The following is a 15187-nucleotide window of genomic DNA, read 5'->3' as shown; positions in this document are numbered from 1 at the left end:
TTTCATGCAAAAGAGAAGACAAATAAGCAAGCTTAAAAAAAAGCAGCTTCCAGGGTGTTTCATAGGATCATTTCAGATGCAACTCAATCTCCTACATCTTCTACATCTACAACAATAATGGATGTTGATAATGATGACCCAGAGGCATTGCAAGATTCTGAAGAGCCTTCTGAATCATCAAAAAATATTAAATCATGTTCAGAATAATTGTAGTGTTAAATGTATTTGTAGTGATCTGGATGCATGCTATGTCCTGCCCATAGTTATATGTACTGTACAGAAAACTTCATTTGTTTACACCTAAATGCTTCAAGAAACCAACCATTTTGCAGTGCAGTACTACTACTGAGCTGATGATAGCTGTATACTATTTTATATTTAATTTCTATTATTGTATTCTAGTACTTTGAACACTGTTATTCCACTGGTAAAGTATAATGGTCAGTTAATCAGAATATTCTATTAACCAGTACTCCCATTCCCCCAACATGCTGGATAACAGAGCTTTTACTGTGCTGCAGAAATCTGCAGAATATCCAATACTCATAGGCAGCAAAGGTCAAAGCCCAGGTGTTGTAGTAGGGCAGCTGCCATGACCAGCATATCCTTGTTTTCACTGAACAGTCCCACAAGTGGTTTGTAATCTGGCAGATTGGTATATGGCTTTCCATACAAGTATTGTTAGAATATTTTTATTCTAAAAATAATAGCTGGACTTTCTTTCTCTAACCAAGAATATCCATGTTCAACTTTAATTAGTGAACTGGAGACATATCTAATTGGCTCTTCTCTGACATTCATTCTATGGAGCAAAACTTACCCATCGTATGTGATGAGAGATTAATTCTTTGACTGAGTCAAAAGGAACAAAGAACTCTAAGGATTTAAGTAGCTTTTTGCACTCTTCAAAAGCACCCTCTTGACTCTCCCTAATATAGGGGGTCTTTTGCTTCAGGAGGTGATGCAGGGCTTTTAAGAGGGCTGAAAAACTTGGGAGAAACCTCTGATAGTTTAACTTATCCAAGTATGTTCATCGTTCTGTTTGTGTTGTTAAGTTGTAACAAACTTCTTATGAGGGGATAGATTTTCCTGCCACAGACACAGAGGAAAATTATTTTTGTTTGCCATCTCATTTGCAAGAAAACAGAGGCCCAACCTTTCAATATATTGCTTCCAGTGCTCATTTTCTGCTTTTAACCTTCTCCGTTCTTTGCAAAGTTGCCATTCTTATGTTAGCATATCAGATTTTTAAAGGGTGTATAAGAAACACACTTTACTTACAGTATTGTAGGCTGGGATCATGCAGCTTTATTTAACTTCATAACAGAATGGCTGAAAACATACAAAAACTAAATAGTAAGAGAGGAGTGTAGCATAGCTCCAACCCATTATATTCTCAGTAATCCAGTTAAGCCCTTGATGACCATTTTACTACATAAATACCCAATATTAGTTTACTAATAGGTAACTGCAAGTGACCATTGCTGGTAGGCATCTAACAGACCAAACACAAATATTTGATTCACCTAACTACTTCTGTTATCAGCATACATTAGTTAGGTACCCACAGATGTAGATGCACAACTGCCTAACTTTGAAAATTCAGTCTGTGAGTTTTTTAAATATTTTGGTATCATTTGGATACAAGACATTATTTATTAGAAAGATTCCCAGAATAGAAAACCATACAAAACAAATTTAGTTTGCTAATTACACTTCCACATCTTCCCCATCATTGCGTTCATAGCAGATTATTCCATACACTTAAAAAAAGTTCCTTGAGCATAATTTAAATGTAAACCTTCCGGAGAGGGAAGATGGCATTTAGAGTGACTGGCCACAAAGAATACATTATACAGTACTTCATTAATATATAATTAACTTACAAATTTATGCATTGCCAAAAATGAATTTAAATTCTATTTGTTCCTTTGTAGTAACTGAGTCTTTGAATACATTACACAGCTTTTAGTCATACTGACAGGAGATGAGCCTTTTTTAAGCACAAAAGTTTTGCCATTCAACTGGCAGCATAGACAAAGCCTAGAGTCTTGTGCTAACATCACTTCCCCAGGAAAAACATTCTCTGAACAGGAGTCCACTGGCACCTTAAAGACTAATAATTTTATTATGACATAAGCGTTCATGTGTTGCTACTCACTCCACCAGATGCATGAAATGGGGGAGGAGAGAAAGAAACAGACATTAAAAATACAGAGATGTTTGTTAATTAGATTTTCAGGAAAACAAAACCTAATAAAGTTACATGCAAATATCACAAACAAAATTCTCTGTCTTGCAGTATTTGACTTAGAAAAGATTTAGAATTCACTTCAGATATCTTATAGTGGATTACAGGAGATTCTCTTTCAAACTAAACAATAAAATAGATCCAATGAGTCATGGCAATTTGTCAAGAAAATTACTAAGATGATTTTTTCTCTTTTACACTAATCTAATGAGACGTTAGCCATGAGGTAAAGCAGTTTCCTGACTATGACTGTTCTATGGTGTTCAATGTTAAAAAGAAAAATGAGAGAAACAACTCAATGCCACCATTTGTTATAATTTCATTAGGATTCAGGTAGATCTAATTTATTTAGGGAGCCTGCTTCCAAGATTAGGAGCAGTATTACTAAATGAATCTCATCTGACAGACAATTGAGTTAGAAAGGCCTCCCATTAGAACTGTATTCCAGTAGAATATAAACAAGAAACATTGTTTAATAAGATCAGTGAGATAATGGAGAGCTAAACTATGGAAAGATTTATAATCAACAACAGGGCTAGATCCTAGGCTAATGTAATGTTAGACTACAATGAAACAATGCTGATTTACATCAATTGAGGACTTAGCTCTCAGATTGTCTCCTCTAGGCACTGGGAAATACATTCGGATACCGTAGTAGAACCAGAGCTGGAATAGTGCAGAGACTACGAAATGCCTTAATTTATCCTAAAGGTTTAAGGATCATTTCCCTGGAGTAGTATAATACAGTCAATTACAAAACCTTGCTGGGGAATCCCAAAGAGAGGAAATTTATCTGAAAACCATAAAACTTAATCCCAACTTTTCTACAGCACTGGAAGACAACACTGACTTCACAGTTGGAAGACTGGAGTAACAAAATGGGCAAGATAGCCTCCCTTTCCAGTGGTAGGCAGACTTAAACATTCTAAAGTGACTATTTTGGAATTGTTTTTCACAATGACAGGAAATTGCTTCCTTTACTACACAAATGATTCATCTGAAATTGCTCATGACAAGTCAGACATATATTGTCAACATTTGTTCCTGACCCTGTTGTGTGACCTTGGGCAAATAAAGATCCATCTACACACGCTCCTGAAGCAGTTCTTTTGGATGTGTGATAACAATAGTGCCCTGCCTATATCAGGACATGATTTGGTATTGCCTGTGTAGCCTGGGTCAAACCTTACTACTGTATATGGTTTGTTCTTTTTCCCCACTCCCTTTCCCTGGTATGTGACATTGGCTGTCAGTTTAATTGATCCACAGTAGTGAGGAGTTGCGTCATTTAGATTATATTTGTTAAAGGTCAGGTACCAATCATCTTTCCATACATTTTTGTAAAAAACCTAGTAAATAATAGTAACATAACAGTAAGTAGAGAATTGTGTTAAAGCTCACTCCACCCACTCCAGCAGTGTTTGTTTGTGTGTGTGTATGTGTGTGTGTGTGTGTGATAAATAGCCTGCAAGATTCAAGGGGACACTTTCTACTGCAGACACTGATTGGCTCCTCTAGGGGGCTCTACATTGCCCACCTGCAAACCCTGGCATAATGCTGGGAAGATGAGAACAGGTGCTGCACTCAGGTCTTCTATGTCTCGTTCCTCCTGGCTCAGTTCACACAGTGCCCATTTGCTTTATTCACCTATTGCCATGGAGACTAATTTTGCTTCTCAGGCTGAAGTCTGTCTTCCACAGAAGACATTGCCAGCAACTAAACAACCTGCTCGTCTCTGATATTCCAAATATAGAAAAATACCCATTTGAAAGCATGGTGCTTTAATTAGATCTATCAATCCTGTCTGACCCCTCTGAAGCTCTGAAATTGTTGGCCATCATGGACTATTTCATTCAAGGATGGATTAAGGCTAAATGTGTGCTAGACAGATAAAGACCACAAGTCCCTCCTCCGAATCATTATCTGGTGGGGATGATGGGACTGGCATCAGCAGATCTGTTTAATCAGGCCTTAATCTGCCACTGTTTATCAGAAAATAGACTGAGCTGTCTGCATTTTGATCCAGAAAAAACTTTACCTCAAATATTTGGCCAGGAAATTGGTTTATTCATTTCATACAAGTTCCTGCTAATCTCTTAAATGGAATGTAGTTTATCTGGCAGTCTGAGACCCAAAAGTATAGGAATTGCCAGACTGGATCAGATGAGAGGTCCAACTAGTGCAATGCCCTATCTTCCACAGGAGCCAGTACCAGATATTTCAAAGGAAAGTGGAAGAAACTGCTTAGCAGACAATTATGTAATAAATAGCTATTAGGAGAATTTCCTTCCTGTGATCCATCAGTGCATTATGCCCTGAAGCATATCCCTATTTAATGTAATTGAAAATTTTCTTATTTTCCATATGGTATTGTCCAATAATATTTTGAATCCTGCTAAGCTCTTGGTCTCAATGATACTTTATAGTAGTGAGTCCCATGGGTTAATTAAGCATATTTTCCTCTTACATCAAACTCGTCAGTCTGAAATTTGTTGCCTTGCAATTTCATTCAGAGTCCCCTCAGTCATCCATTGTAAAAATGAATGAGAGGGAGCACCCAGTTTACTTTCTCTATATAGTTTCTGTATGTATTTCTCTGTATAATTAATTACTTTGTATAATTGTGCTATGTCCCCTCCTATTTGGTCTCCTCTAACCTAACTAGCCCCAATTTTTTCAGTTCCTTCATACAGAAATCCTTCCATACTTCTGATAACTCACTGGATATTTAAATCTTCTCTGTTTCTATGATAGCCTCTGAGATAAAACTAATTGTAATGCTACAGGTAAGAGAATACAATTAGTTTATGTAATGGCATTATAATATTGTTCTATACTATTTTCCATTTGATTCCTTATTCATTCAAATACTTTTTTCTTTTCTGACCACTGCTACACATTGAGCAGACATTTTCACAGAGCTGTCCTCAGTGGCATTTAGGTCTTTTTTCCTGAGGCATTACAATTAATTTAGGACCAAATAAGGTTTTCTGACCAGTTCAAATTACTGCTTCCAAGGTATGCTACCCTGCATTTGTCAATAATGGCTATACTACAGCGTTATTTTAAAATATCTTATTTTGAAATAATTATTTTGAAATAGCTTATTTCAAAATAACGCATCTACACACAAAATGCATTTTGAATATCTTTTTGCTATTTCAAAATAGCACATTCACACTGAATGAAAGCTGAATTGCATTTAAGCCTGGCCAGAACCAGATCCAGCAGGGCATCAGATCAGGAGTTAGCCTCAGGCAGCAGCCACAGAAAGTATCTGAAGCCTGTGCTTAAAGGCACCCCTCCCCCCCCCCGGACAGCCAGTTCTCAGGTTTTTCTGCTTGCTTGCCTACCTCAATAAGGAACAGCAAAGCATTTTGTCTCTGCGTGCTCTGATTGCCCTCACTCGGGACACCACAGCACTCTGCAACATGGAGCCAGAGCTGCCCCTGGGCACTCTGGTGCTTCTCGTGGACGTGTTCGCTGGCAGCTATCCTGCCATAGACAGCCGCGTTCCTCCATCTAGTGCAGAGATCATGGACGTTGATCCATGATCTCCACCCTGGAGCAGGAAGGCGCCTGCCTTCTCCAGGCCCTGGTAGGCTCCTGGGATCTGGCAGACTGCTCCTGGGGAGCGGTGGAGGGCTGGCTGCCAGTGGCTTGCTGGCTCATGTTTTGGGGCCACTGGGTCGGGGCAGTGACTGCTGGCTCTGGGCTGGCAGGCTTGGAGTTGAGACAGGCACTGTGACCAGAGTCTACCCCTTTAAGGGCTCCGGGGAGGAGGGAGGGAAAGGAGTGTTCTTGGTTGAGGCTGGAGTGGCTACCAGGGCCCCTGGGAAGGCTGGAGGCCCCCTATTTCGATATAAGTGTCCACACAGCACTTATTTCAAAATAGCTATTTCAAATTTGGTGTTATTCCTCGTGGAATGAGGTTTACCAAATTCAAAATAAGCGCTCCGCTCCGCTATTTCCATGATGTCCATCCTGTGGTCGTTCAAGGCAACCTTGTTAAGAAATTTTGTATATATTTATTAATTGAAAGTGTTTCCCAAGCCTGCCCCTGACAATTTTCTAATTCATTTTGAAATAGCGGTTTGGCTGTGTAGACACTAGTAAAGTTATTTCAAAATAATGGCTGTTTTGTCGAAATCACTTTGCTGTGTAGACATACCCTTAGTCAAATTTAGCTACTAGTGTCTATAATTAGTGCTCACACTGAAGTGACTTTTTGATTTCTTTACTCAATATTCACTAGGAGTTTATGGGTAATGATTTGTGAAAGATAGGAAGATGCAACGCAATGGACTAGTGCTCTCAAACTGCGTGGGAGGCATCTTCTATAATCAGAAGTATTAATAAGTAAAATAATTTCTGTAGAAAGGTGAGGGAGCAGACCCACCCACCAAGAAGGGGGCACCATAACAGAAACCAAATTTTAATTAATGTGGGGTATGGCAGCTGTGAGATTTTTGAGGCATGAGGACCTCAAAAGGCTGCTATAGAGAGCTGTGCTAACAGATTAGCCATAAATATTGTTTCTCTCAATGTTCTATGTGTCTTTGTGAGTGAAGAATTGTATTCTACTTTTATGCAGGTGGGTAACTGAGCTTTCCCCAGGAGCTGAATCCAGAAGGGGTGATTACTGCAGATCCTGGGACTGGTAAACTATTCCAGAGAAATACTACTCCCTGAATTGAATTTTTGTGGGTGAACACGATCAGTCCTCATACTCAAAGGAAGCTTGCACAACACTTTCAAAAGATGACCCTAGGAGTTTAAATTCATTTCTCCTCTAGACAGAGGAGATTTGTGGCTTATTACAAAAATCTGTAACCCACTAATTCCCCTTTTTGTTCTTAGTTTATAGAGGTGTTAACAAACTACTCTATCTTTCATGGTGCCTTACAATATATGTTGGCTGTTTCTAGACAATCTGTTCCACCTTCCACCTGTGATGCTGAGAGTTCCAGTACCAGATCTGAAGAGCTCAATGTGTCTCAAAAGCTTGTCCATCTCACCAACAGAAGTTGGTCCAATAAAAGATATTACCTCGCCCACCCTGTCTCTCTAATATCCTGGCACCAACCTAGCTATAATTACACAGGGTTGTCAACTTCCTAATTTCTGAAGACTAGATATGTGCTCCACCTCTTCCACCATGCCTACTCCTCCCACTCCACCCACCGCTTGCTGCTCTTTCCTCTTCAAGCTGAGAGGCTTGAAATCCCCAGCTTCAGCAGCCCTCCTGGGAGTGCAAGTCAGAAGAGTGTTGCAGCTGCATGAGAGCTGCCAGGCAGCTCCACTGGAGAGCAAGGATATGGCCCTTCTGCATGGCACCCTCCTACCTCCCTCTGTGCTGCCTGCCCAGTAGTCCCCTTTCCCACCTGCTTGAACTCTTCCTGCCCCTGAACTGCTTAAGAGCACTACTGGGAGAATCATATCCTTCCCTCCCAGGCAATGTTTCATGACCCCCTTCCTCATTTTGGTATGGGCCCTTCACTCTGTCCTCCACTGCAGCCCTGCAAACAGTGCTCTCTAGCTGATTCATATGTGTTGCTGGGGGAGCCACCTTGAAGGCCAGGCAACATGCTGCCACTCCCCGCACCTGCGGTAACCAGATTTTTAGTTTGTGGTCAGTACATTTGACCTGACATTGCCAGGTTGCTTTTTAACCTCATTTTCTGGTCAAAAACCAGACATCTGGCAATCCTTACAGATACATCCTCATTTTGTAACTGAGCTTCATAGAGAAATTACATGACACTGCTTGCTTCAATTAGGAAACTGACCATATGGTCTCAAAATCTGCTAGCAGTCAGCAAACGCTCCCATTGGCTTCCCTTATTCTTCGCAGTAGCCAGAATACTGGCCACCAACAGGGATGCCCTCAGAATTTGATTTAGTGGGTCTTTACCAGACCTATTAAATTGAACTCTGGAAGCTTAATTGTGGCAGCGTAGATCTTCCATTTATTGAAGACATGTCCTGAAATGGGACAGGGATGGCAGTGTCTGAAAAGGCCCAACAATAGCTACCGGATGGTTGCACAGCAGGGAGTATGGAGTCATGCTAGAATTTCTCCTAAGGGCTCCAGTCAAGCATATTCCCTTCAGACCTTTCTTACCTCAGCATTTTGCCCAGAATGACTTACCATTTTATTAGTGAACAAGGTGGTATTTTTTGTTTGTTTGTTTTTGCTAATTGACAATGGCATTTGGATTACCCTTCATTTACTTTGTTCATAAATTGCACTGGTCAGTAGCTCTCCAAGGATATGGGCAATAACCCCCCACATACTATAAATAACAACTTTATCTAAAAGGTAAAGGCCTTACCACAAAAAGGAAACTGCAGACCCTGCTTAATTATCCTCTTCAGCAAAAAGTCTGAACCAACAGATGAAACTTGCAGCATGCTTTGCAGATAGGTCAGCCTGGCTCTTTCAGATCACAGAGTCCCATGACAAGAGCATTTGCATAACTGTTTACAAAGTGTCCCATTATTACTACACCTACAGCCCTCTCCCCATAAACAGTCTTCATGTACTTTGTTAGTTTTGCACAAGCAATGTTTTGAATTTGCTCTTGTGCTGATAAGACTGACATGCAGTGTTGCTATGTTTTGGAAGCAGGGTCTATTTCCATGATGTCCATCCTGTGGTCGTTCAAGGCAACCTTGTTAAGAAATTTTGTATATATTTATTAATTGAAAGTGTTTCCCAAGCCTGCCCCTGACAATTTTAAACAAGTGTGTTTTGAACCAGCTGTGTTGCTATAGTGAGATGGCAGGATGCAGCATTCCCTCCCCGCACCACCACTCCCTATTGCCCCCCCAGCCAGCTCCAGGTGAGTTTTCCTGTGCATTGCAGGGAAAGGGGGATGATGACTGTGGCTGTTCCACTACCTGCTTCCCCACTGAGCTGAGGAAGCCCCAGAAAACAGATCAGGGGCTCAGTCACCTCTACGCATACCCAGAAGATCACCAAGCATATGATGTCTCTTTCTCCCACACAGCTACCCAGAGCAGCCCAGAAGATGGGGCATGAGAGAAGCTAAAAACCAACAGCCAATTTTGTCTCTTTGCTCTAGTCCGGGGTTGCTATAATTTACTCCAGTTGGCAGCTGTTCTTCAGGGACTATTTGCAGCTGGGGCTTGCCAGAGAACAATGTCTTCTAACCACTCCCTTCCTATATGCTGGTGGCTGCACGGAGGGAAACACACCGGCCACTGGAGATGTCACCAGGTTGTAAGTGCCACAAGTGGGCAATATGACAATTTCTAAGGGACAGAGAGGAAAACAATTCAACATTCAGTGGCATTCACAAAACTGATGTGGATGGGGAAGCAAATATTCTATGTCTGAGATATGAGCAGTGGCTGCAGGACTTTCAGATATGAACGGCCACATTTCTGGAGCTATGTGCCAAGCTTGCCTCAGCCCAGGGTTGCTGAGAGACTTTGCCAGGCCCTGGGTAAGGTGGGAGGGAGGCAGCCCCAAGCCTCTGGAAGGGGTGGGGTCTTGAGAAGAAGAGGTAGGGCTGGGGCAAGCTGTAGTACAGTGTCAGTGGCTGGGAGCCCTGGGCCCTTTTAAATCACCTGGCATCGAGGCAGCTGTCCCCTTTCCTCCTCCTGTTGGCAGCATTGCCTTGGTCCTCCAGTGAAGGGACGCATAGGTGAGCATTGCACTGACGATGGAGGAGCAAGTAGGGATTGCACGCTGGGAAGTCATTTTGGAATTGGCTGCTTTCCCCTGACTGATGGATCACCTCTGGTGATACTGAAATGTCAATAGTGATTCTGGGGAACCCAGCCTACACTTCATTCTCCTGGTGCAAGAATCTGTACTGGCCAACTACCAGGTCAAGCATTTTATTAGACTGATGGGAGGGTACCAGAGTTTACTCGCTAGACTGGATCTCAGTGAGAAAAATATTCTAGTGGTTATAGCTCCCTGTTGTGTTCTGCATAACCTCTTTGTCACAATTGGGTCATGGGTATTCTGACCTAGTGGTCAGAGCAAGAGTCAAGCCAAGTCTAATATGAGGAGATCAGAGTCTGAGCCAGATCAGAGGACAAACCAAGAATCAGGTGTTAGGAAGCAAGCAGGGCCAAGTTACGAGGAGATCAGCAGCAGACAGTAGAAGCAGATATAACAGGGGAAGCAGTCCAAAGAGATGAGGATGGCTGTTCTCTTGCATGAAATGATAAAGTTTTGGTCCCTATGTGATGGATTCTTCCTGGGATGCTACATGAAATTGGGGTACCACTGAACCCTCTAACTCACTAGCCTGGATTCCCTCTCGCACTGTGCTTCTGTTATAACATACACACAGACAGAGAAGCACCCAGCTGTAGTTACATGTAGCAGGCTCTGTGTCCAGCCACTGAATGAACCAATAGTAGAGGGGCTACAGCCAAGATAACCACCAACTTCCCAGCCTAGGACTCCAGAGCCGTACTGACCTGCTCTAGTCAAAATCCTGAACAGTATGAATTTATTATCTAATTCACCTTCACTTCAGTGTGGAGAGGAAATGCAACAGCCTTCAACCCTGGAGCTAAGATTTCCAGCCACTTCATTCAAGCTCACTGGTTTACATGAAGAAAAAACGCGTATTAACTACAAAAAGCAGATATTAAGTGATTACTAGGAGGCCGTGCCCCCTGCTCACTACACTTGCCAACCCCCCCTCTTTGAGGTTGCTATGCACGCCAACCCCACTCTGTGGCTGCGATGTGCTCCAACCCTCCCCCCTGTGGCTGCTACATATGCCAACCCCCCCTCCCTCCGTGGCTGCTAAACATGCAGCCCCCTTTTTGTGGCTGGTACTCACACCAACCCCCTGTGGCCGCTACATGCTCCAACCCTCCTCTGTGGCTGCTACACATGCCAACCCCCCCTCGCTGTGGCTGGTACACACACCAACCCCCCTGGGGCTGCTACGCATGCCACCCACCTCCCATGGCCACTACATGCACCAACCCGCCCCATGGCCACTACGCATGCCAACTCCCCCATCGGCGGCCACTATGCACATCAACCTGCCCCATGGCCAATGGGAAATTATCCACCCTGCCCTGCTCCCCCACCCTCCATGGTAAAAGGTGCTCCTCCAGCCTGACTCTCCATAAGGGGCAGTACCTCCCTACTGAGGGTCCCCCAGAGAAAGGCCCCTTTTCCACCTCCCAAGTTCCCACCACTCAGAGGGAGAGCCCGGATCATCAGGAAGGCAGCCTCAACTCCCCTCTGAGATCCTCTCCATCCCCATAGTGTGCTCCCTGGAAGGAGCCTATGGGGTACTTAGCTCGGGCTCCTCCAGGGGCCCTGTTACCAGAGGAGGTAGTGTTGCCCTGACCTTATCCCCAGGCCTCCTTGAGGAAGGGCAGCCCCTCCCCTCCCCCACAGCCAGGCTGCCCTCTCTCAGCCTCTTCCACAGCTCTCCCCACTTTCCAGCCCAGCAGAGCTGCAAAGATTTTATGCTGCTTCCCCAACCCTGTCACTTCCCATCCAGCTGACTCGAGCCCCACTTCTGCTTCTGGGTCCTGGGCCCTGTCGTTCTGCGACCCAGATGGAGGCAGCTGGATGGGAAGTGGTGGGGATAGAGGGGAGCAGCAGAGCTTGATGAGCGCCCTGCAGCTGCCCAGGCCAAAGCGCTGCTTGAGGCAGCTGGGCCACAGGAGCTCGAGCCTGGCAGCAGGGAGCAGAGCAGGAAGCTGGAGCTGCTTCCCGATGGTGTCTCAGAGTGCAACAAAGAGCCTCCGCCACCCCCTGACCCTCTTGCAGGGGTCCAGGGGAGCCCCTCCGAGGAGGGGCCAGGAAAACGAATGGTCTGGGCCAGGATCCCCGTCCACTGGAGCCCCCGGGGCCCTGACCCCTGCCACACCCATGCCCAGTCCTGGCCTTGCTCCTGGGGGAGGAGGGGGAAATCGCCCCAGCTCTAACAATGAAGTGTTTCCTTCCTGCCCCAGGCATGGGTGCCACTTCTCCTTCTGACTCTACCGAGGCTGGGGGGGTAGGGCAGAGTGACACAGATGATGTGATGACATCACTCTGTCCTTGTCCCTAGGCCTCCCGCTGGCCTTTCCACTCTGTCATCCTGCAGGAAATTTTAAATATATACACAGGGCTCAACAAACCACTGTTTCTACTCGCCCATAGCAAGTAGATTTCAGCCATTTGCTCCGTGCGCCCCATTCACCGGCGCTGGGCGCATGCACAGTGCTGGTCTGGTACATGCGAGGTGTGGGGCTGATGAGTAGCTCTCATTGCAGTTTGTCGAGCCCTATATATATAAAAATAAAATATATAAAGGAGAATGTAAGTTTGTGCGCTAATAACTTGGACACTATAAGAACTACCGCAACCAAACTTTGCATGCGATAACCTTTCATCCAGGAGACGGTTTTAAGGTACTTTTGGACCTGATTGGGCCCAAGCTCAAGCTGTAAAAATAAAAAAGTAACCCTCTACACTGTGCTGCAGGGTCATACTGCCCACCCTAGATCCCGTGCCCGCTGCCCCCCACCCCACCCTAGGCCCGAGCACCATCCGGGACTTGCCCCCCCCACCCACGAGGTTACATAAGCAACCCTCTCTCCCCCGCCCCGCATGCTGGCACGCAGTGCCCTGACTCCTACGCACACAACGGCTCGGGCACCCGCCCTGCCACCCGCAGCACCTGCAGCCCCGGGTGCAAGTTGGGGCGCCCCTTTCACGTGTAACCTCCCCTCCACCCAGGGATGATGCGGACCTATAGAAATCAGTGCAACTTTTCTACCATTCAAAAAAAGATAATGGACTACTGTTTTTCTACATTTTGTTCCTCCGGTTTCCCGAGCAATGCCAGGTAACTCCAGCTAGAATATATATAAAGAGAGAGAGAGAGATAAGTGTTAGGAAACAGATCAGAGCAGAAACAACAAGGAGTCTGGTAGCACTTTAAAGACTAGCACATTTATTAGGGTATTAGAGCATAAGCTTTTGTGAGCTATAACTCATTTCCTCAGATGCTGAAGATCAAATCAGATTACCTAATAAGTAAACAGACACAAACTAAAGACTAAGATACTAGAAAGCAAGGATATAAGTAGCAAATTCTCCCCCTGGCCAATAATACAAGCATGCTTGCAGATTCTCCAGGCCCTTGCTTTGCAGCTGGGATCCCCAGCTTATCATACATATGCTAGAAATCCCTTTAGCCAGGGTCCAACACTTACCCCGGTCAGTCGGTCTTTTTATTCCTTAGGTGTTTCCAGGAGTTTTTCTTGTGTGGGGAGTGAAGAACAACCAGTTATGTCATCCCCTTTTTTATATCGTTTTAGCCTATGGCAGGAACCTTTTGTTTCAAACTAGGGCCCTAGATGAGTTAGTGAAAAAATACAGACATCCCAAAATGGAGTCCAGAGTTATAAGGCCCGGTCACATGCCCTTGCATAGTTTGCTGAGTCACAGCAGTCATTACTTACAAGCTACCTGGAATGTTCTTAGGAAGGCTCACCAGGTGGAGGATAAGCTTTTCCTATTTTTTTTTCTAATGGTCCATTACCTTGAATAGGCACTTCACAGCCATTGTCACATTTAAACACTGTAAGAAAAAATGCATGCACATGGTCACCTGTGTTTCCTTCACACTCATCATGCTCATTGGTGCTTCTCTAGTAGGACTGGACTATGAGGGAGCCTCAAACAGGCCCTTGCTCATGGGCCTCTGCCATGTTTCATCCTTCTTCCCTTTTGCTTCACAGCAGGAATCTCTGCCTTAGGTACGTCTAGATTTACTTTCACTTTCAAAAGAAGATATGTAAATTCGGTGGTAATTTGCATATCATCTTCTGATCACTTTTTCAAAAGTTTTTTTTCCCGAAAAAGCAAGCAGTCTAGACGTGGTTCTTTCAAAAAAAACAAAAAAAAACAAAAAAAAACAACTTTTTTCGAAAGAATCTTCTTCCTCAAAAATTGAGGTTTACAGGTTCTTTCGAGAAAAGATTTTTTTTTCTCGAAAGAACCACATCTAGACTGCTTGCTTTTTTGAAAAGCGCTCTTTCAAAAAAGCAATTGGAAAAAGATATGAAAATTACTGCCAAATTTGCATATCTTCTTTTGAAAGTGAAAGTAAGTCTAGATGTACCCTTAGGGTCCTCTGAAATATCCACAATGGTCTGTGGGGTGCTGATTATGTTTTTGTCAAGTATGGCATGCAGTTCACTTTAAGAGTGGCAGGATGTGCATCAGAACAATCTATTATTGGCTTCCTGGGCCTTGTTGTGCGCCTGACACATTTTCTTGACTTTCATGCAGAACCAACACTGATCTTTGTCACTCCTCTTTGCCTTCATCTCCTGCCCCATCTGCTCGTAGATGTCCATGTTTCTCTGTTCTGCAGCTGTACTTGTGTAACCCACACACCTAGTATGATTACTGAGCAATGCAAGTGGTACCTAGACCACAGCAATAGTTAAGGTCAAGAGACCTCTACAGCATGGGTTGGGAGCCAGCTGGCTTTTAGCTCAGCAGGTTGAGGCTCCTATATTCCATTTCAGAGGTCCCAGGTTCAAATCTACCTGGTGTTGGTTACACTTGTACAGCCTGTTTTCCCTACAGATAGGAGGGATTGGAGCTTTTGAGCCCACTCTAGGTATTAAATGCATGGAGCTGGTGTGGTTGGTTGAGCAGTCACACACAAGGGAGAGTCACCTGGTGTGCTCACCAAAGTGGGCAATCCAGAAAAAGCATTTCAAAAATAGGCTGGGGGAGAGGAAAGTGGCAGTGGTTTCAAGTCTCCATGACCTGTGGGCAGTGGCACTCATAACTGTGACCAGAGGGACCATAATTGTGACCAGACTGTCACAGGGAATGGGGCATTATGGGACAGCTGTTGGAGGACTCTTAGGGTCAACATAGGTCATGAAGTGTCTACACTTGCCTTGCATTGATCT

The 15187-nt window shown here is 44.2% G+C and overlaps 1 long non-coding RNA gene across 2 annotated transcripts in view; it reads left to right on the top strand.

Moving 5' to 3' along the window:
- LOC112543784 (uncharacterized) overlaps window positions 1-11003 on the top strand; it is a 66663-nt gene extending 55660 nt beyond the window's left edge. Inside the window, exons 4-5 of one of the 2 annotated variants that reach the window (XR_012898133.1) lie at window positions 6846-6911; window positions 7180-8059. This is a non-coding gene — a long non-coding RNA (uncharacterized LOC112543784). Of the gene's footprint in view, window positions 1-6845 lie in introns of both variants that reach the window. The other variant, XR_012898132.1, reaches the window with a different exon arrangement.
- The last annotated feature ends 4184 nt before the right edge of the window (window positions 11004-15187 follow it).

Source organism: Pelodiscus sinensis, chromosome 1 (assembly GCF_049634645.1).
Source record: "Pelodiscus sinensis isolate JC-2024 chromosome 1, ASM4963464v1, whole genome shotgun sequence".
Taxonomy (NCBI): domain Eukaryota; kingdom Metazoa; phylum Chordata; order Testudines; family Trionychidae; genus Pelodiscus; species Pelodiscus sinensis.
Note: the sequence above shows the minus strand (reverse complement) of the source record. Positions and strands in the feature narration are given on the sequence as shown.